Genomic DNA, 23,497 nt, shown 5'->3' on the forward strand with positions numbered 1-23,497 from the left:
AAGATCGACTTACAAAAATCCATAGTGTTCTATACCCGCAATACCAAACGAGAAAATAAAGTATCATTCACAATAGTAGCAGAGCTGTAATGTATCTGGGGGTCAACTTTACAATGAACGTACAAGACATTGCTATGGAAAAATATTAAAATTCTATTAAAAAATATAAGAAGACTGAATAAATGGAGACACAGGCTACATTCGTGGTTGCTGACTTAATGTTAAAGATATTTCAAATCTTCTTCAATTAATGTATAATTTTGATGCGAAGACAGTAAAAATTCCAGGCAGATTTCCCACCTGCCTGGATGGCTTACCATCACCCATCACTGTCCTCTGAACACCAAACACTCTGCCTTTGTCACTAGCATTCCTCAGGTTGCCTTTGGCTGGGTCTATATCAAGGGCCTATCTCACCACAGCTGCCATGTCTCTTCCATCTCAGTCCACCTCAGAGCCATGTGCTCTGGATCACCTTGTTATTTACTGACCTCCAAGCTTCTGTTGTGCTACGATGAGGGCAAATGAAGAAGGAGGAAAAGAATGAGGAGGAAGGAGGAGGACCAACAACAATAACAACATTTGGATGCTGTGAAGATAGGACCCCTCTGAATACAGTTGTATTAAGAAACTTATGAAACTTTCATTATGAGACCATAAGATGAGAGCCCAATTATGAATTCATTTGAATAAGCCCATGGGGTATTTATTTGCATTAATGAAAACTACTAGAAGTGAGGACTTTCATGCAAAGTTTACAAAACCATATCAGAAGAAAAGATGCCAGAACTGTGTGGTAATCCTAGTTAGCAGACCAATGCAAACAACATTTTTACTGTCTTCGTGAATGAAATAGTAGGTTACAAATGTATATGCTCATTTAGATTTGGTGTGGAGAAGGGGAGAGATAAAATGAAATAGGGCTCTATCCAAAAAGAACATAGGATTACCAAACCAGAAGTTCTTTTCATTCACTGGCCAAGAAAGGCTATAGTTGATGGGGAATGCAGTCAAAGAAAGACATCCTGTAGCTATGAGCTAAGAATCATCTGATCGCACTGAATAGTCAAATGACTCAGCAGTGAAGGATCTGACTCAATGCAGAGGCAAATATTGGCCCCTTACCTAGAATCTGCACTCCCTCTAATGTGTTCACACCCCACTTCTCCTGACTTATTCCTATTCATGCTTCAAAACAACTCTGATGTCAACAGCTGTGGAAGGCTTTCCTTTATACCTCTTCCTTCCACCTCGGTTTCCACCAATTGCCCTCTCAGTTCACCCTGCATTGCCCCCTTCCTAGACCTGTCACCCAAATAGGATTACTTTATTCATCTCTTTCCCTACTAGCCTTTGAGCTCTTTAAAGGCAGGGGCTGTGTCTTTAATTTCTGTCTTCCAAAGACCCAACCTAGCACCTTAAAGATAGTAGTCTCTCAATAACATTCACTCAATGAATGAATGAGTGAATGAATGCCATTGCTCGCTATAAAAAGAGAATTAGATGTGATCTCTATAAAGGTAAAGGGAATATGTAGGCATAAGAGAATAGCATCATCGAGCCAGATGAGAAGGACAAGTAAGAAGAAGGAAAGAAACAGCAAAAGTGCCCAAAGGCATGGAGGGAAGTCATAGGAGACTGGAAGCAAAGAAGGAGGTGGTGGGTAGGAATTTTAGAATAAACAACAGAGAAAAGTAACAGAGATATAGTTCAGGCTGTGAGAGAGGGAAAGGCAAAGGAAAATATTTCCAAAACCTGAAGATAAACAAGAGAGTGTAACGAAAATCAGGAGGAAGAAAGTAACTGTTGAGAAGTGAAGACGGGGTGGGCAGTTTGCAGAAGACATAACCTTATCAAAGGTTCCTACAGAAGAAGGTGAAGGAGGAAGAAATTAGGGAAACTAAGGAATGGAAAGGATAAAGGGAAATAAGACAACGAATGCCCGAGAAGCTCTGTAAAGAACAGACATGCCAAATTGAAGAGAGAAGTAATAACAGTTAACTTTTGTTGAGTATTTCCTCAGGCCACTGTGCTAATTTATGTCTTATTTGGTTTATTCTTCATAGCAGCAGGTGGTATGTTACAGATGAGGAAATGATGACCCAGAAAAGTAAAGTTTCATGTTTAAATTCACACAGTAAGCGATGGAAATGGGACATTGATCCAACTCTTTCGGCCTCTGGAGCTTAGAACCTGAGACAAAAAGGAGGGAGACAAATAAACCATGGGAGGAGGAGAGGAACAAAAGAGTTTTGGAGGAAGCCCAAGTGGACCAACACATTCATCAAACAGGTAACGCACAACTCCAAGTGCAATTGCACAATACAAATAGAGAGAGAACGTTAGGATGTGGCCTTCCATGTTCTGAGGGAGTAACTTAAGGGAAAGAAAAACAAGAAGGAGTGTTTTCTTTTATGCATTAGAGTCTGAGGATTTCTCTGTAGGAAGACACACAAACGTGTGCCTTAGAGGAGGCAGTACAAGCTAAAAGCAAACTCCTACATCTCTACATGGGGCCCTAGTTTCATGAGAAAGTGGGCAGTTCTCTACTTGACAAAGTGGGGGGAGGAATTTAAGTTTTGGGGGAGAAAATGCATGAAGGAGGAAGGGGGAAGGAGTAGGCAAGGATTTGGCTTTAGGAAAAGCTGGCTGTGGCAAAAAATGTTCCCCAGCCAAGAGAGCAGCCTGAGATGAAACGGAGAACTGAAACATCTACTTGGGGTTTATGAAGTGTTGCTATGGGGTTGAGTTAGAATTAGGGTTAGAGATCTCTATGCAGTCTTCTGCAAAAGTAATGAAAAATAAATTTTAGCATTCTGAATATGGTTGGATTTCTTATATAAAATGTTGAAAGGAGCCAGGTCAGAATTCGGTTTTATGCAGAGTCAAGACAGCCTGTTTGACAAGAGGAGCGCTAAATCTGAATTGCATACATAATAATAGTTTTCAAACAAATCCATGAGGTATCACATATCAAAAGCCTGGAAAACTAAAAGTCATACCTATGTGCCAGCAAACTGTACTGCTTGGACTTCATCATATGGAAATAATAGATGACACACATGAAGACTTTTGCCGGCCGTTATTTTATCGCAGAAATTATGTGAAGAAAATGAACTGCCCAGCAATAAGTGACTGGTTAAATAAATGATGATGAATACTTACAGTTGAATACTACCCACCCACAAAAAATTACATTGTAGAGTTATTTATTCACTGGGCAAATATTTAGTGAGTGCCTTCAATGTGGCTAGCACTGTTCTAGGCACTGATGACTAACTGAGAACAAGGAAATATCTCTGCCCTCCTGGAATTTACATTTGGGTGGAGGAGAAAGACAATATCCAAGTAAACCAATAAATAAGCAATATAATTCAGATGGTGATAAGTGCCAGGCAGAGTAAAGAAAGAAGGAAGATAGAGATTGACTCAAGTGTGGAAGTTACGGCGGTGCTCCAGGGAAGTTTCACTGAGCATAGAATCGGCTACACCACAGGGCAATGTGTCCTCTGGCCAGAAGGGTTCCTCTTTGGGGAATCAGGATCTCTATACTACTTGAACAGCTCAGAGCTGAGAGGACAGGAAGCACAAAATTCCCAGTGTGTAACTGGGAGTGATGGTAGCAGGACCACTCTTACTCCCACCCGTTGGTTCCTAGATTCATGTGTTCTACCTATGGAGACACTCATCAGTTAAGTTTGTTGATTTAAGGTTGAGCACTGCATTCTCAAGGATGGTCCCCATCCTCACAAGCACCACCAAGCTGACGCTTTAGCTGTGCGTTCAACTCGTTCCATCATTCTGCCAGGCTGGCAACTTCTGGGTGGTGCAATTTGTAATAGGACTGTGGGTCCCATGGGTCTGGAAAGGTGGCTGCTGGGGCTGATGTGATGTTATTTGGGATCCTGTAGATGTGGATCAAACACATTGTAAGCTTTCAGGATACTCTAGTAGCTGAGGTCCTGAGGGCAAATCCATATTCCAAACATGTGTCTCTTCTAGTCAAGACAAACGTTGCCCTTTCCAGGGTAGAAGGGGCAAGGGGTTAATCTGCCAGAGGTAGCCAGTGGTCTATCTGGGATTCAGAATTGGTCTCTGTTACAGACAGCTTGGAGGCTATATTGTCTTTGGTTGGTAAGATTGTGTAGGGATCCCTAACCGTAACCCTAACCCAGGTCCATAGCAAAACATTTCAAAAATTTCAGTTCAGTGCAGTAGGTATTTCAGGTCTAACATCTCTCTAAGGCTGCTTTCTTGGTCAGGGAACCTTTACTCTCCTAGCCTTCTCTCCACAGAGCCTTGTTCTTGCTTGCTCTTCTTTTCCACTCTCAGCTTCCATGGCTACCGTGTTCACACATTCATTGCGCCAGCACCAGGGTGATGACAGATGCAGGCTGGTGTCAGCTGGTCCAGTTCTGCCTACTTGGTTGCTTAGTTCCTCTTCTATGGTCAGTGCTTTCTGCTGGGCATTCATTAACATGCGATATGAAGCCCATCTTACTGGGTGGCTCAATCCATGTTCATCTACCTGCCTCTACACCTTGGAAGATCTTCCAATCTTTCTCTTTCTAGGTTCCTAACCGGCTGGCTAAGCTATTTGTCACTGTCTCTGAGTCTGTATATCCTCACCCCAGGCTACTCTCTTTCCACACAAAGTGGGTGCTATAGGGAGAATTTTCTGCCGTCCCCACCGGGGAGGCTGTTGTCCCTTTTCAGTTTGCACACACGTGCCGGGCTGACCCATCCATGAACCAAAGAGGGCTTTTCCCTCCTCAGTCAGTTGGTCATAAAGGACCCCCAGAGTGCCACACATGTGAGCTGAGGGAGCAGAACAGTGGTGGGCAACATGGGGCCCGGCCCACTTGTGCCGCTTTCTCATACTCCCCAGCCTTACTCGGGCTTGATCCTGATGTGCCGCATGCATTGTGTGATGATTCGTGCTGGGCCCATCAGACGGTGTGACTTGGTGGTCTGACAGGACCGGCTCAAGATGAGCGGTTCTGCTGGCCTGGTCACTCGGTGTCCTACAGTCAAGCAGACCATCTCTACTAGGGCACAAGGCTGGGAACTGTTTTCAAAAGATGTATAATTCTCCACTGCAGATGGCATTCTCCACTCCTGCTCCAGGAACCCAGGGGCCAGTGTAGTGATTCTTCCACTGGGGCCTATCATAAACTCCCCAGGGTGTCCTCTCCCACCATGACATCTCTACAACCACAGGGTCTGCTGGATAGCAGGGCATAAGTAGCAGAGCTGCTTGCCCCACAGCCTGGACCCACGACAGAACTCTTTCTTAATTTCTAACTCAAAGCCAATGGCTTTTTGTGTCATCTGAAATACGGATCAGAGCAGTGTTTGCAGGTATGGGATATGCTCCCTCCAGAACTCAAAGAGGTTCATGAAGTGCTATGCTTTCTTCTTTGTGGTGGGAGATACAAGATGCAATAACTTTTCCTTCAGTTTGGAAGGGATTAAGTGATTTCTTCCCATGCCCAGACCACTGAATTCTCAAGCACTTCACCAATGTGGGTGTCTCTGAATCTTCGTAAGGCTTATCTCTCACCCTCTGGCGGGCATGTGTCTCACCAGAAGACCAGCCACTTCTTGCTCATTTATCTGACTGATGTGATGTCATCACGCTAGTGGACCAGTGTGATGTTCTGCAGAATGTCCAGCCATTCAAGACCCTTTGGACTCTATTATGATAGAGAACAGAGTTGATATAGCCCTAGATCAAGATTGTAAATGTAAACTGTCGTCCATTCCAAATGGATTTGAACTGTTTCTGATCATCTTTCCTTATAGAGATGGAAAATATGTGCCAGATCAATGGCCACGTATCATGTACTCAAGGCCTTGTTAATCTGCTGTAGCAAAGATACCATATCTGGCACAGCAGCTGCGATTGTAGCTACTACACACTTAAGTATGCAGTAGTTCCCTGTCGTCCTCCAACATCCATCTGGTTTTTTCAGGGGCCAGGCTGATGAATTAAATAGAGATGATGGGGCCCACCAACTCAGCATCCTTTAGTCTTTAATTACTAAAGACTGGCTGGGATGTGATTTTGGTTTTAATGCATTATTTTGGCTGGGAGTAGGGAGGGTTCAGAGCTTCCACTTGGCCTTCGCACCGTGACAGGTCTTATTCCAAAGGCAAAGGAACCAATATAGGAATTGTGGCACATACAAAGTATACCTTCTCCCAGTAGACTTTTGGGATATGGAGATGATCACTGGGTGGGTCCATGGACCCAGTGGACGCATGATGAGCCAAAGCTGGGCCAGGATTCTGTTTATTCAGGTCTCTAGGTATCAATGTTAACTTCAACCCTGAAGGAGAAAGGCCTCTGGAGTATCTTCAATCAAGGAGGGAGGGCTCATCTTAAAGGGTGAAGAGTACACTATTTTCTGCTGGTTCAAAGCGTTCAGAGGAATCTGAGACCGAAGATTTGGGGTTTCAGAAACCCAGAGGTCTCCATTCCATGTGCCAGGGCCCCATTCTTTCCTAGCCTACCTGCCTCAGTTGAGAATTAAACTTTCTTTAGAGCTCTGTGAATGTTATGATTAAGTCCTGGTCTTGGTCCTTAGCTTTCTGTAGCCTCTGACTTCAGAAGACTAGAGTACTTAATCAGCAGTCAAGGAAGCCCTCTGGCTTTCACTCTTTCCAACTTAACTGTCAAATAATCACTCTCAGCCTTTTACTGTTTTTTCCTAAAAAGCGTCAGTTGAGCTTAGCAATAGCTACCCAATTCTGCTGGCCTTACGTTATTTCTTTCGTATTTATTAACACCTGATACATTTCACCAGCTGTTGAATTTTCTTCCACCAGTTTCCCATCAGGAAAGCTTTGACAGTGCTCTGCTTCCTTGGGCCAGGGCTTGTCTATGCCCTGTCCACCACCACTCATGCGGTCCTCACAGCCAGCTAGGGGGCAAGTGACCCAGCTCCAAATTTCCACCTCAGTGTCAGCTTTCTCAGACCACTTCCAGTACCAACTGTTATAGACCAGCCTCCCTATAAAGAAAACTCTGAGACAGAAATTAGCACATGAGAGGTTGATAAGGGAGTACTCTTGGGACTGGGTCTCCGGAAGGGAAGCGATGGGCTGGGCAGGGCTGAAGAGAGAAGTGAGCCTGTGATGTAGTCCCAACTGAAGGCCTCAACCTACCCCACAGGGAGATATGAAGCTGAAAGAGCCATTCAGAATTGCCCAGAGTCAGGGCATGGGAGCCTGGCCTTTACACCCCTGCATCCTCCAGTCACTGGAAGCCAGCAGCTGACAGAAAGGGGTATGCCCTTGGGCAAGGGGAATTCCTTCATCCAAGAGTTCTAAAGAGAGCTGAGGGCTAAGGGCTGTCTGCCAGAAGCCAACAGCTGGGTAAATAAGTCTTCTGGTCCTGAAGGGGATCTGGGTGGTACATCATAGCATCTGCTACAATTACTTTGGATGAACAAGAAAGACTATTTCAAAGTAGATTTTAAAATGAAAAAAAGAAAAGGTCTACATGACCCTTCTGGAAGGACGTAAGGTGTTAACGATGGTCCTGTCTTGGTGGTGATGGGTTCTGATTTGTTTTTCCTCTTGATTATCTACATTTTCTAATATCCCTTTAATTGACTACTTGTAAAATGGGATGTTACTTTTAACTTTAAAAATTTCTGAAGATAAAATTGAACATTATATAAGAAATTAGAAATAAAGTATTTTAAATTCTTCCTGTTATTTTAAGCTATTTAATGAAAAAGATTTAAGTTGTGACTTTTTTATTTAAGTAGGTAAAAGTATAAAAGTGAGCTAAGGAACATATATTGTATTTTACAATTAGTAAAAATAGTCACACTGTCCAGTTATTTTTAAATTGGAAGTTATGTTGCTACCATATTGAGGCTTTTATCTGGACACTCAAAAACGCTTAATAAGAAATTATTATAAGTCCTATTCAGCTGATGGACAAAAGGAAAAATAAAGAAGTAAAGATATCCAGCCAAAGCTACACAAATTATTGGCAGAAAAGACACCCTCAGCTTCTGATTTAGAATCCCATTTTCTAATTATTCAGCTATCCTTTCTCCAAGTAAAGTTTAGATCAAGGGCATTCAATACCCAACTCCCTTGTTCGAAAATGGCCCTCTTAATTACCAGTGCTCATTAACTTTATGTGTCATTACTGGAGCAGGAGGTGGGGAGAGAAGTGGGAAATGTAAAGGAAACAGGAAGTAATAAATTAATTTCTAACCAAGGTCAGCTGTTCCCCAGAGCACAAAGCAATGGATGGTGGATTGCTCCAGGGGCTTATACTGGCAAAAAAAAGTTATTCTGACAAAGTTCTTGGGAAGTGGACAGAAAATTCTGTCAAAGATACAAAATATTCACCAGCTAAAAAATATGGTGAAAAAATATTTCAGTTTCTCTACAGGTTCTTTCTTCTATATGTCTATTCTTTACAGAATAAGTTGAATCTAAAGCAGCCTATGGGTAAATAGAATGAGATGGTCTTAATAAGAAGGAATCAGAAAGAGAGAGACAGAGACAGAGAGAGATCTACAAGCATTCTTTCACGTTGCCAGAGTTGGGACAAGCATTTTATTTTTTATAGCCTCCTTCAAGCAGCCTTCAACCTTTTGGAGAGTCACATATTACTAAGTCAGTAAATCAGTAATTCATCATTCATCAGTTGAAAAGTAAATAAAGCAAGCCTGTTTGACACAGCTAATAATAGTTTGGCATATGAGATCTATAGATACTCAAGACTTAAGATTTTTCTATGTAATCAGATGCTACAGACTTCACAGATCTTGTGGAAAAGGACAAAAAAGCACTTTCAAAAACTAAAACTGATAAGAATCAACACAAAACACCTTAAACAAGTGATCAAACTTAACATCAAACTGCCATTAAGAGCCCCCTGATGTGATGCCCAGGAAGACATTCTCACCTATGTAATATTCTTACCAAGACATTTCACCTGGATCTATTAGCAGGCCAAGTCCAAAATGCTGGCCTAGACTCTCACAATGTCACTGCCATGAAAGAAAAAAATAAATTCAACGTGGGGATGGGGGACTGTTCTAAATTAAAGCTGACTGGAGAGACAGGACCACTAAATGTAATGAGTGATATTTGAGAGGATCCCAGATTTTTAAAAAGAGTTATAAAGTATATTTTCAGTGGGGTAAACTTGAATATGGACTATATATTTGATAGTATTATTATAACAATATTTTATCACTTGTGTGTGATAATGGTGTTTTGGTTACATAGGACAATGTCTTTGTTCTTAGGGGAGGTGTACTGATGTATTTAGGGGTGAAATGTCATGATATCCACAACTTTAAAATGGTCAGGAAATAAATGTTCATATATAAAAAAGAAATGTTTATATATGTATATATGCATGCTTATATACACATACATAGAATATATACGTATACAGAAATGTTTGTGTGCATATATATATATAGAGAGAGAGAGAGAATATGACAAATGTGAATAATTGGTGAGTTTAGGTAAAGCACTGTTCTTTCATGTTTTCCATAGGCTCGACTTTTTTTTTTCCAGAAAGAAATAAAAAATAAACTCAAAATGGAGGTGATTATTCATCCGTGGAAGTGCTCTATCCACCAAAGAATGTGTGAGCGGTTTTTATACACTGGGCATTTTGTACCACATTTTCCCCACTTTATGTCCTTGAGCCACAGGCAGAGAGAAAAAAAAGAAAGAAAAATCTTCAGGCTGGAGCCCTTTTCAAAGAATTAATGTTCAAAGTGATGTCAGTCTTTTAATTTTCACTCTTTGGTCGAAGAGTGAAATATATTCTAAAACAACTTTTTAATCGATATTAAATTCTACCTATCAGATACACTCTGTTATAATTTCTTTTTATTTTAAATAAATTAACAGAGTTTGAGCTTCAGTTGCTTCCTCTAGGGACTATGGAAGGATATTTTAGCAATACATGGTTTATAATCAAAAGCAACTTATAATCTGGCTTTGAAAATTTAAAGTTTAAACCATGGAATAAATATCCAAGACTAGTACTATATTTAAATACATTTTCTAATTTATGAGGCCGCAAAAAATAAATAACTGGATTTAGTTGAACATATGAACTTGACATTTTAATAGATCAGGAACAGTTAAGTAGAGACAATTTTGTATGGTTCAACTATACATTTTCTATTTACCATACATACCCAATTATAATATGAGGTGCTTTTATTTGTTAGAAAGATTATTCTTCTAAAAAGAAAGCATTTATTGAAATCCCTGAAAATTCTCTCAATTTATAGGGAGCTCTTTAATTACTTTATTTTGAACAACGAAACGTTTTGAGAGAAAAACACATTCACCTGAACTGACCTCAACCAATGCCTACTTTGGATGTTTCTCATAGTTACCTGGTAGAATCAGTATTATTTTTTTAATAAAAAACATGTTAACACAGATCTAGTAATTATTCCAAAGAGGTTGATCCCACAATTGTAAATGTTCAATTTCATTTTGTTTCGTTTTATTTCATTTTTATTTAATTGTGGTGAAATATAGATAACATAAAATTTAGCACCTTAACCATTTTAAGCGTACAGTTCAGTGGTATTAAACACATTCACATTGCTGTGCTACCATCACCACCATCCATCTCCAGAACAATTTTTGTCTTGTAAAACTGAAACCCTGGGACTTCCCTGGTGGCGCAGTGGTTAAGAATCCGCCTGCCAAGGCAGGGGACCTGGGTTCGAGCTCTGGTCTGGGAAGAACCCACATGCCGCAGAGCAACTAACCCCGTGCACCACAACTACTGAACCTGTGCTCTAGAGCCTGCGAGCCACGACTACTGAACCCACGTGCCACAACTACTGAAACCCACGCGCCTAGAGACCGTGCTCCACAACAAGAGAAGCCCCGGCAGTGAGAAGCCTGTGCACTGCAACGAAGAGTAGCCCCCGCTAGCCGCAACTAGAGAAAGCCTGGGCGCAGCAGCAAAGACCCAACACAGCCAAAAATAAATAATAATCAATCAGTTAATTAATTAATTAAAGAACCCCTGAAACCCTGTAATCATTTAAACCATAACTTCTCATTCCCCCCTTTCTCCAGCCCCTGGCAACCACCATTCTTGCTGTCTCTATGAATTTGACTCTTCTAAGTACCTCATGTAAGGGGAATCATACAGTATTTGTCCTTTGGTGACTGGTCTGTTTCACTTAGCATAATGTCCTCAAGGTTCATTCATTATAGCATATGTTAGAATTTCCTTCCTTTTTAAGACACAATAATATTCCATTGTATGTATACACCACATTTGTTTATCCATTTATCCATCAGTGGATATTTGGGTTGCTTCTACCTTTTGGCTATTGTGAATAATGCTGCTATGAACATGGGTTGTACAAATTTCTCTTTGTGACCCTGCTTTCAGTGCTTTTGTGTATATACCCAGGAATGGGATTGCTAAATCATACGGTAATTTTATCTTTAACGTTTTGAGGAACTGCCATGCTGTTTTCCACATCATCTGTACCATTCTGTATTCCTACCAGCAGCACACAAGGGCTCCAGTTTCTCCACGTCTTCCTCAACATTTGTTATTTTATGGCTCGTCTTTGTTTTTGTTTTTTGATAGCAGCCATTCTAATGAGTGTAAGGGGGTTGATTTTATTTTGAACAAGATTTTTAAAACATACTTTAAATGATTATAAGATCACAAATATATATCTTTGAAAAGACTAGGGGAAAAAACTATATTAAATAAACAGGTACCCATGGCTTGTAATAAAATTTACAATGACAGAATCAGTCTTGAATTTTACAATTGACAGAAGATGATATGCTCTGAAAACTGTATTTGAGGAATTAAAAGATGGCTCTATGAAGAAAACAACACTAATGTCAAAGTTGCCCATGAAGAATCTGAATAAAGTTGTTTCATGAAATGTGTAAGTGAAAACAGCAACATTTCTAAATTAATATTTTACGCATATAGTTTTAAATATGTATGTGTATCTAAATTAATAAATTATAAGTAGGCAAATTGTCTGTTTTAATTATATCTCCAAAGTTTATATATTCAAGTTGGCAAAAAAAAAATGGCTTAAAAGTTTATATATTCAGGGACTTCCCTGGTGGCGCAGTGATTAAGACTTTGCACTCCCAGTGCAGGGGGCCTGGGTTCGATACCTGGTCAGGGAACTAGATCCCACATGCATGCCACAACTAAGAGTTGGCATGCCACAACTAAGGAGCTTGCATGCCGCAACTGAGGAGCCCAAGTGCCACAAGTAAGGAGCCACCTGCCGCGGCTAAGACCCAGCGCAACCAAATAAATAAATAAATATTTTTTAAAAGTTTATATATTCAAAACAGACCAAAATATGAGATCAACTTATATTGGGGGCCACCTTCTACTCAAGTGTGTACAGTATATGATGTTTAATAGTTCTTGAAGCACTTGTGACTGTCCTTCTCTTTGCAGAAAGAAACTGGCAACCTGGGCACATCCTCTGAGCAGAGATCAGAGACAATGTTTGATAAATGTGAATTTGAAAATTATCAACTAAATTTTTAATGGAAAATAATATGAAGAGATCCTGTGTTAGGCCCCAGGAGTCAGGCTACAAGAGTATCACAAAATAATTCTTTTAAGGGGTACAGAATGTCATTATTCTGACTACACAATATAAAGAGTGGTGGCAGTCCTGTACAGAACTAAGGGCAAGTTTGTGGTAGACCACATCACAAGCCCCTGGCACAACTAGGCTGGACTGGGCACAAGAAGAGATCAGTTAAACAGATGTGGTTCTTTCTTCTCCAAGAGCTTATTCACCTCTGAAACGGGTGCAGACAGGGGTTTCAGAGTTTGCTGCTCTCTAAAACAAAACAAAACCCACACACACAACAATGAAAGAACTAAGAATGTATATGTTTAATTCAACAAACAAGTACTGAGTGTGTACTATACACCAAGGCTTATGTCAATTCAAGGAATATAAAGCTAAACAGGACAAGTCACAGACAGATCATGATGAAGATAACGACAGTAATTTCACTGAGCAGTGACTATGTGCCAGGCCCGTCCTGAGCAGCTTATGTGAATCAATCCAAGTAATCCTCGCAGCAGTCCTTACCACGGCCTATGAAGCCCTGCATGATGTGGCCCAAGGCTCCATCCAACTCATTTCCTAGCACTCCTCCCATTGGCCTTTCCTCTTCAGCCGCATTGCTCTTGGATGCCCTGACCACATCAAGGACATTCCAACCTCAGGGCCTTAGCACCTCCTGGTCCCTCTGCCTGGTGTGCCCTTTCGCAAGACATCTGCAAAGCTCCACCCTTACTTTCTTCAGGTCTCTCCTCAAATGTCACTATATCAGAGAAAGCAAAAAGAAGCAATTCACCACCCTGGTGAGTGGCTAAATATTCTGGATTCCAAGTAAGACTAATTAATGCCCTGCCCAACCCTTTATTCAGACCCAAAGTCATCCAAAATTAGGTGTTTCCACTAAATTTTAATTTTTTCCTAAGCCATCATTTACTTATCATTTAGCTAAGACCTCGATCAAAATAGATCAATAACCAAATCTGTTATGTCATTGCCTGTGTTCCTGGCTGTTCCAAGGTGGCAGGGGCTCCATGGGGGTAAGGAAGTCCCTTGATACTCACTGAGAATTTCAGTGACACCAACAGCTGATGGATGGCAAAGCTATGAAAAATGGATTCCTAGAGAAGCCTCTACATTTTTATTATAAAACTCTTATCTTGAGCTTCCCTGGTGGCACAGTGGTTAAGAATCTGCCTGGCAATGTAGGGGACATGGGTTCGAGCCCTGGTCCAGGAAGATCCCACATGCCACGGAGCAACTAAGCCCGTGCGTCACAACTACTGAGCCCTGCGAGCCACAACTACAGAAGCCCACGCACCTAGAACCCGTGCTCTGCAACAAGAGAAGCCACCGCAATGAGAAGCCCGCGCACCACAACGAAGAGTAGCCCCTGCTTGCCACGACTAGAGAAAGTCTGCGCGCAGCAGACCCAACGCAGACAAAAATAAATAAATAAGATAAATTTTTTTTAAAAACTTTATCTTTAGTCGACTGAATAGTTGCTCAAAAAAGTTACCATTTCTTTTTTTTTCTCTTGTAAGAAGAAAAGAAGAATAAAAAAAACAAGAGAACAAAAACATGTCCTGAGTCTCTGTCACACAGAGAAGTAGTGGAAAGTCACACTATTTTTTGGAAGCAAAACAAGGGGCACCGAGGGCCTGGGTGAATACCATGTTGGGGTGGGGATGGGAATGGGGGGTTGAAAGAAAGTTGGGTGTCCTGCAGCCAAGAGCGAGTCTTGACTTTCTTCTTCCCAACAAAGAAAGAAGTAGCAGTCACTTTGACCTTGTGGGCGACATTTCAAAGATCACAAGTAAAAAATTTAGAGTACAGGAAAGTGGAACCATAGAAGAAAATCAAAGAAGAGCACGTGATTCTCAGTGGCTTGCAAGAGGAAAGATAAAGGAAGCAAGGAGACAAAATGAGCTACACCAGAGAGTTCGGAAAAAAAAATAACGCTTTTACAAGTCTATCAAAGGGAATAAAACCACCAAAGGGAAGTGTAACACTAAATAAAGGAGGAAGAGATGAGATGAAAACCCAAACTGTTAAAATACTTAACAGACCACACTGCAAACTAAAAGCTCTTGTGCTCATTAGAATTGTCTAACACAGTATATTTTTCTCTAATTATTGAGATCTCAAGGTTTACCATCAGGGAACTGAATTTAGAAATGTGTTTAAACTTTGTTCATTCACCATCTCCCTTCACCAAAGGCTAGTTTGGAGCTGAGCTAGCTTCAGATCGGCGGCATTGGGTATGTGAGTCTGGAAGGTACAGCCAAAGGCAGGCAGCTTTGCTCCAGTTCCTTCCAGAGGCTACCTCCCCCCAGCTCACCTCCGACCTCCACCTTCTCCCCACTTCCCTCCACACACATCCCCAGACAGGATTTCATATCTATTACTGAGTGCTTGCTAAGCGCAGGGCACTGTGCTAGGTCTTAAATTCCCGAGAGTGAACAAAGCAAACAACTTCCCTGCCTAACGTGGAATCACATGGAAACAGAGACATTAATGAGATGACCATACAAAGGTTAGATTATAAACCGTGATAAATGTTAAAGGAGCACGGTGAGAATGTACCAGGTGGGGCTCAATCCAGCCTGGTGGCTCAGCAGAAGCTTCCCTGAGGAATTACGGTCTGTGTTGAGAACTAAAGGATTAGTGGTATGGGCTGGATTTGGGGGTAGAGGTGGGACTTGGAAAGAGTATTCCAGCCAGAGGAAACAGCCAGTGCAAAGGCCCTGAGGCCAGGTGGAATGTCGTTCGGCTGAGGACTACAAGAAGGCCAGGGTGTGGATAGCAGGAAAGGAACTGCCACAACACAGGGCCAGAGAGGTGAACTGAGGCCCAACAAAGCAGGGGTTTGTAGGCTCTTTTAAGGAATTGTGTCTACTCCAAGATTGGTCAGGACAGGTTTTTAGGGGGTGGAGGTGCTTGACATGCTAGATATTTTTATTTATTCTGTTAAGTGGAGCCAGGACCAGGTGGGACTCAATGCACAATAAAAATGCAGGGCCCCTTGTTAAAAATTATGAAGAACATCAAGGCTGGGAGAGCAGAGCGTTAAACCAAGCCTGGGGTCCTCCTAAGGCGGCCCGAGGTGGAGCAGGCCCTGACTCATGGGTGAGTCAGCACGGCTCCCTGACAGGTCTCAGCCTCTGCGTTAGTCGAGCCATCTCTGAGCAACATGACAAAGCAAGGTGGTCCCCACACCGCGCACTTTAAAACACCAAGCACGGTTTCTGGTCTTCGGATTCTTTAAACTAACCGGTAAAAAGAAAGAGAAGTTTTTGCTGAGGGAAACAGAAATGAGAAGAGCCAGCAAGCAGAAGGAGAGCCCTGGATGTGAAGTTTTTAAAACTAATACAAAGCATCAATCTCTCTCCAGAGCTTAAAGCTTCTACCTCTAGGCCAGAGTCTAGGAGTAGGCAAGGGAGGCTCCCAGGGGCAAAATTTAAGGAGGCACTTATTCTCAAGGTTGTGCAAGTGCATGGTGGGCCCCTGGGACTGGTGTCTCCTTAAAGCTTGCACCCTCAGTGTCTGGCTGGCTTCATCCTACTCCAGGCTCTGGTCAGGGCCATTCAGCAGCACGTGCTAATCTGAAGACTCTTTGTAAGGCCAGTGGGCAGCAAGTGACCCTAGGCCAGGGCTGGACAAAGGCCTGAAGGTTAGGAAAACAGGCTATCCTGGATGGGGAACACCTTCTGGAATTCAGTGACATGAGGAGGCCCTTTGGAGCTGTCCTGTTACCAACTCTGGACAAGTCAGCTTGAGCAGGTAAAGAACTGGGGATCCCACAGGTAGCTCTGTTGTGTTGCACTCCACACATCGCAGTGACCTGTGTAGGCTCTGGTCAGTCAGAAACAGTTCAGCTGACTTACTTGTCTGGGAATTCAGACAGTCAACTGCTGATATGAAAACAGCTCCACCTGTGTTAGCTCAGCTTTGTTTCAACAACACTGTATTCATTTCAAACAAATCTCAACAACACACAGGCTCCCACTCTTTCATGTGAAGAGAAATGACATGGTAATTCTGTTGATCCTATCTCCCTTTCTTTTTTTATTTCCCTGCCATCTCACCACACTCCTATTCTCCTACCTCCCTCTTCCTTCCTCTCCCCATCCCCTAACGTAGCTTCTAGGTGCCCCAGTGACCATTACCAAGCATTGAAAGTGGTTTCATTTGTGGCCAAGTAAAAGCCCTCTGCAGGTCCCATCAGAGACCTGGCTGGGCGCACAGGCAACAGTTTCCCAAAGTGCAGACTATCTTCATAAAGTAGTTTGACCCTGGAACCTTGTCTGATTTCGGCTTTCTTCTGTCTACTGCTTTGTCTGGATTTTTGTTCCCCTTTTGCCTTGAAAAGTGCAATTATTTCGCAGTGCCTGATTTTCCTGGTAGAGGATGGAAAGGCCATGATTAATTTGTCCTTGCGTTAATATACTTCATTTCCTTTGATCTTTATTACCCATCTGTATCTTCCTCAGAGGTCTTGTTTACATAAAACAGGACTCCTGGATGCAGAAAGTGCTTAATGAGTCTCAGCATAACCACTACAGAGCAAACATGGTACACTCACCCTTTATAATTATGAATCATTTGACAGTATTAAAAAACGTCTTCAGCAAATGGTGCCAGGCAGCTTCTTTCTAGATTTTTTTTATTACTATAAAAATCAGCCATAAACTAAATTATGAGCTTGGTCTATGACATTCTGGCATTAAGCTCTAATAGTAAGGGCATATATCTTCAACTGTGCTTAGATTACAGGCTTGAATAATTTGGTTCTTCTCACTCTTACAAGTCCCTCCCTCCTTCCCTTCCTTCCTTCCTTCTTGTTTTAACCATTTATGCACAGAGCACAGAGAAATAAGACTTCAGGGGCATCAGCCCCCTCAAGCTTACTCACACCTTATTTACTCACCAAAGGATCTCTGCTTCAGCAAGGCTGGTATGAAAGCCTAAGTTGCTGAACAGTGGATTTCCCTCTGAATGAGGCTGTATCATGAACAAAGAGCTGGGAGCAAGTAGTTTGGTTTTAACAACTAGTAATTGAGCACCTACTATGCATCTGATATTGTTTTAAGTGTTGACGGAAACCAGATGTGGGAGCAATTAATCCTATCCTGGTGTGATGAGAAAGCCTATGGAGTTCAGGAGATATTTGATCTGGGCTTTGAAGGATGACTAGGAGTTTGCTAGATTGATGAGGAAGGACATGTCAGACAGAAAGTCCAAGATAATAAAGACATGGAAATGTGACAACACACAAGGGTTTGGGGAAAGCTTTCACAGCCTGTTATGGTTGGTTTATGGGGATTCTAGACAGGCATGACTGGATTGGAAGACAAAACCGGGAGTGAGAGACAGATGGCTTGTGAAGGGACACACAGTTCGTTGGGAAATTCAAAGGGGGGACATTTCATTCATTCACACAGACATTTTTTGAATGCCTTCTACATAAATGGCATGGAACTGGGTGCTAGAGTGGAACAGAAAATGTGTTCCTTGCTCTTCAGGGGTTCACAGTCTACCTGAGAATATAGAAGTACACAAATAACTACGGCTCAAGGCAAAATGAGAATAAGGGAGTGACAGAAGATGTATAAAGAAAGCTAATGCGTGGGAGCAATGAATGCCATCTGGGAAGGCTCCAAGAAGGGTCGCCTGGTGAGAAATATGTGTCTGGGGATAAAACAAATGATATAAAACAGGGCAAGAACATTCCAGGCGAAAGGAATGACCTGAAAAAGTAAACAGTATGTGAGAGATCAGTTTGTGTTTAGGAAAAGGTAGAATATAGAGGCTGGCTTTGAGGAAGAACACGGTGCTAGAAAGTTGGGCAAGGATGAGTTGAGGGGAGGCCTTGAATGCCTTAACAAGAAGTCTAGGCTTTATCCAGTAGAAAATGGAGATCAACAGCTGGCTACTTAACAGTGATATTATGTCAAAAGCACGGTCTAGGCAAATATATTTCATCTTGAGAAAATACTGTTTTAATTTAGTAATGGCTCCCAAGAATATTGTCTGGAGGATTCTGGGCTCTGTGGGGAAGAAAAGGATTCATTTATCCATTCCATTATAGAACCAGCCTAAAGAGTACTCCTTCTATTTGAATGGTAGAGACTCTCTGGGAAAACAATGGTTTGTCTTTGGGCATATCTGTTTATTCACCTCAATAAGATCTCAGGAATAGTGGAGCAACATTCATCAGAGACTTTTATAAGAAAGCAATCCTACCCTAATCAACTCAACAGCAGACCTGAGACATTATTAGTTAATAAGACTGGCCTAGTCCTTTGAAGTTCAAAAGTACCATGAACACACTACAAATTGTTATTAGGAACCAATGGAGAGACATCTTTCCAGCACCCAACATAAAAGACCGACTAGTTGGTGTGAAGGTTCTGCAGACAGCACTCCCTCCTTCTTGTTCACTACACGTTCTCACGGCATTGCTTCAGCTGCTGTCTGGAAGAGCTCTGCTTTTCCTGAGTATCAAGACACAGGGAATAAGCAGGGTCAGCTGGCTGTAGAAAACACTGGCATTACTTGTCAAAGACAAAGAGAAAAACAGTGCAGATCGGCTGAGAAACCTCAGAAGAAGATAATAATTGGACAGAGCAGCAGAATCTTAGAGGGGGGGTATTAGACTGACTGCATTCTAACGTCTACGTAAGGGGGCCCTCACCAGTGATCCATAAGACACCCCCCTTCCCCAAAGGAGTTCTGTGAATGAAATTTGAGGGAAGGAATTTTTATTTTTGGATGGAAAATGATTTGCATCTTTATTGTCAATGACCTGCAACTGAAATTTAGCATTTCCTTTAATTATGAATGTAATCAACAGACCATTGGCAGTACCTGTGATTTTTTCCCACTAATAGAAACCATAGTTATTTTCATGTCTTTATGACAGTAGTTGTGGATATCTTGAAATATTGTTTATGGTCATCACTACTTTGAATTATGGTAGTTATTAGGCTCAGGGCTAGATATTGCTAAGAGCTAATAAAGAAGTATATATATTAGTGTATCACAATGTAGTTTTAAATATATATATATTCTATATTTTAGAGCAGTTTTAGGTTCTCAGAAAAACTGAACAGAAGTTACAGAGTTCCCATATACTCCTGTCCCCACAAATACACATACATCAACATCCCCTATCAATGTATTTGTCACAATTGATGAGCAAACACTGACACATCATTATCACCTGAAGTCCTAGTTCTACATTCTATGGATTTTGACAAATGTATAATGACATGTGTCCACCATTACAATACCATACACAGTGGTTTCACTGCCCTAAAAATTCCCTGTGTTCCACCTATTCATCCCTTCTTCCCTGCAGACAAATTCGTGGTTTTAAAAAATACTTTGATAACTATTTTATTCTAATTGTTTTCTTTTTTTAATCCTATTATTTCATGGTTTTAAAAATCCTGAGAAGGGGTCACTGGCTTCTTTGGACTCCCGAAGAGTCTAAGGCAGAAGTAAGTTAAAGAACTTCTCCCTGTTCTCACATCCTCAGGGATGGGGTCTCCTCTTTCTTTCTCCTCCAGCAGGCAGGCCTTCTTCCTCCATCTCGCCCTCTGTAGACCTCCCATGCCTCTCTTCTCATGTAAAGCAATTTGACTTTGTCCCAGTCTCTCTGTCTAAACTTGCACACTTTATACTGAGATTGAGGAACTTGTTAGTGATTAGAAAATAAAAGATCCTCTGGTTACAAACACCCACCCTCCTTAAAAGCAGTGGGGATTATACATAACAATTTTTTCTTGTCATATGTTCAAATTAAAAACTAGAGATTTATTATACGTCCAGAACAGGAGCCAGACCATTTTACATTTCACCAAATTCCGTAAAGGGTTATGTGGGGAAACTGCAGTTACATGGTACCATCTTTCTGATTGCTCTCCAGGGATATTTTTGCACCCTTTGTAGAAGGGCACCTGGGAACTGGTGGCTTGCCCATCCCTTAATTCACTTCTGTCTCCACCTGGTACACCCTTTCCCATCCTACTGGTCTTGTCCATCTGTCTCTTACACCATCTCTTCTGGGAGGTGTTTTTCCCCTAACCCTCCAGGCACCATCTCCCCTGGATGGACCCAACACTTATTGTATCATATTATAATGGTTTGGTTAGTAATAACAGTTAAGACGTATTAAGTATCTACCATGAGCCAGGCACTTTTTCCCCACCATCTCAACTGTGGTTCAGTAAATGTTTAGCCTGTGCTGCATGAGAGTAGGACTTTACAAACGTGATATTCACAACCCTACTGATACTGCCTTTGTCCCTAGTTCACAGATGAGGAATTTGTGACCCAGAAAAGTTACATGATATTTCAAAGGTAACACAAACTTGCTCAGCTTGACTTTAAACTCTGCATCTACCTCTAAAATTTGAACACTTGAGTATTTTATGACATTAAGAAATTATTGTTAACTGTTCTTTTAGGTATGATAATAGTATTATGATTAAATTATTTTTAAACGTTCTTATCTTTTAGAGATACATTCAGAAATATTTTCTGGTAAAAAGATCAAATAAAGTCAACTCAATAAGTCATATATATCAGGCCCAAGGTATTCCCTCAGTGCACTTCTCCAGGATCACTGTACTTTAAAAAGAACCCAACCCGGTGGCCAGAGCAGGGTCTTTCCCTAACAAGCTTTGTAACCTTGGGTGAGTCACTTCACCCCTTCCTTTTATAGATGAAGGAGTGGGGCACGATGCTTTCCAAGGCTCTGTTCAGTAGGGTGATTCTCAGACAAGATGATAATTATTTACTTCTGTCTTTCAGAACAGTTCCATAGTTAATGGTGGTGCTTTAATGAGTACAGACTGTAGCAGATAGGATCCAATCTGTCTGCGTTTAGACATAATCTTAATCAAGAAAATATTCTCTTATTAACCCTTTCTTAAAGTTAAATATTACATATTTGCCTCATTTATAAAACCTTTAATGAGAGTTGCTCTGGTTTACATGAGAGCTGAGAATCCCCCCAATGGCACCCTATGCAAACTCACTGGTCTGTACTGTCCAGAAACTGTTTTAATGATTTATATCTGTTTATTAATGCATTTAATTCTCATATCCATGTAAGATGGATATTATTGGAAGGTAAGAACTCTGAGGCACAGATAGGTTAAGAAACTTGTCCAGTGTCAGAAATATAGGAAGTGCCTGAGCTGGGATTCAAGGCAGCCCAGTCCTAAATCTGTCCTCTTAGCTGCTATACTATGTCCCTCTCAGTGTGGCTGCACGTTTCCATTAAACTGCAGGCTCCTTGGGAAAGAGCAGGGGTAAGTGACTTTGAATTCCTAGTGCCCAGCCTTGTGTCTAGTCAAGAATAGGTGTTCGGTAAATGTGTGTAGAATGAATGAAATTTATTGGACACTTTTCAGAAGCTAGATCAAAGCTCATTAAATTTTATGGATATGAATGGATGGGAGCGATCAAGCTAAGTCCTTTATTTTGAAGATGAAACAGCTGAAGACCTGAAAAGTTAAGTGATTTGCCCAAGATCAGTTAGTTAGTAGCAGAACCAGAACTAAAACCTAGGTCTCTTGACTAGTAAATCACTAAAAGAATCAAAATCATAAAGGGATTGGATTAACAAATGCTTGTATCTTTTTCTTTTTTAAAGCTGTTCTTTTTCTAGTCATGGGATGTTGATGATTAAGGGAGCGAGAAAACTTTGTCCTGGTCACAGTAGAGCTGGAGGGGACCCTAGAGGTGGCTTTGGGGGGCGGGGTTCTTTTGCATCCTAAATACCCTTACTTGGCAACAGTTGGCAAGCCAAAAAGTGTCTACTAGCCAACATGATCCCTAACAATATCGCCTGATTCCCCCAAGTTATCTTTTTCTTTCATAGAGCTTGAGCTAGGAGACTACGAACTATAGCCTCCGCCCCATTCCAGACCCCAAAACAAACAGCATATAATTAAAGACTCCCAATTCAATACTCAGATGGCTTAAGTCAATATGTGTGTCTAGTTCTTTTCTAACCCAGTTCTAGAAACTAGACTTCTTTCTTTTATTTTGAGACCAACATAACCCAATTCCGATTGGACTCTTGTTCTTCCCTTATTGGGCCTAAGATACAGCCTGGATAATCGGCTTACTGCGAAATGCAGGACTAGAAAACACCTGGCTCACAGGCTGCCACTCTACCCTCGCCTCCACTTCAGCAGACATCACCAATTGATCACAGCATCCTTTCCTGCCAAGCCAGGAGGCGGCTTCAGGATCTTTCTCTAGGAAGCCACTGCACTCAAGAGGAAACCTATTTGCCACAAGCTTTATTCCTTTAAGGATCTGTCATTTGCTTCATTTTGGTTTTTCTCCCTTGAAGGAACTGGGGTTCTATCAGTTCCATGGGTCTTGCTGCCTGTCAGATGACCTTTCTCATGCTGAGCGCTGCCTGCATGCCAGAGATCCATCTCTACAGAAGACACAGACTGTCCTCCCTTCCCTGAAGGAGTGGTTTAGTAGAGGTCATTTGGGGTCAAAGCCAGAGGAGAACATATGCCTCACTCAGAATTCAATGAAGGTTAGAGGTGTGTACACAGGAGAGGAAGAATAAAAAGAAAAAAGCATTAACTTATTAAAGCCAGAGAAAGGAACTGAGGAAAACCCTAAGCAGAAATTGGAGGGCAGCACACAGAGAAAGGGAACTGGAAAGCAGAGGAGACAAAACTATGATGTAACAGATCAAGCAAGTGGATGGGTGGTGAGTGGGAGAGAATTATATATAATCCATCACATTTCTCTTATTATTGCCAGGAAGTTCAGAGTCAAATTTACTATCTGGTAACAGTTACAATAATGGCTCTCATAACTAGACTCTTTGCTCTCACCTCTCTTTAGAGGCTTAAATT

Source organism: Stenella coeruleoalba, assembly GCF_951394435.1.
Source record: "Stenella coeruleoalba genome assembly, chromosome: 4".
Lineage (NCBI taxonomy): Eukaryota > Metazoa > Chordata > Mammalia > Artiodactyla > Delphinidae > Stenella > Stenella coeruleoalba.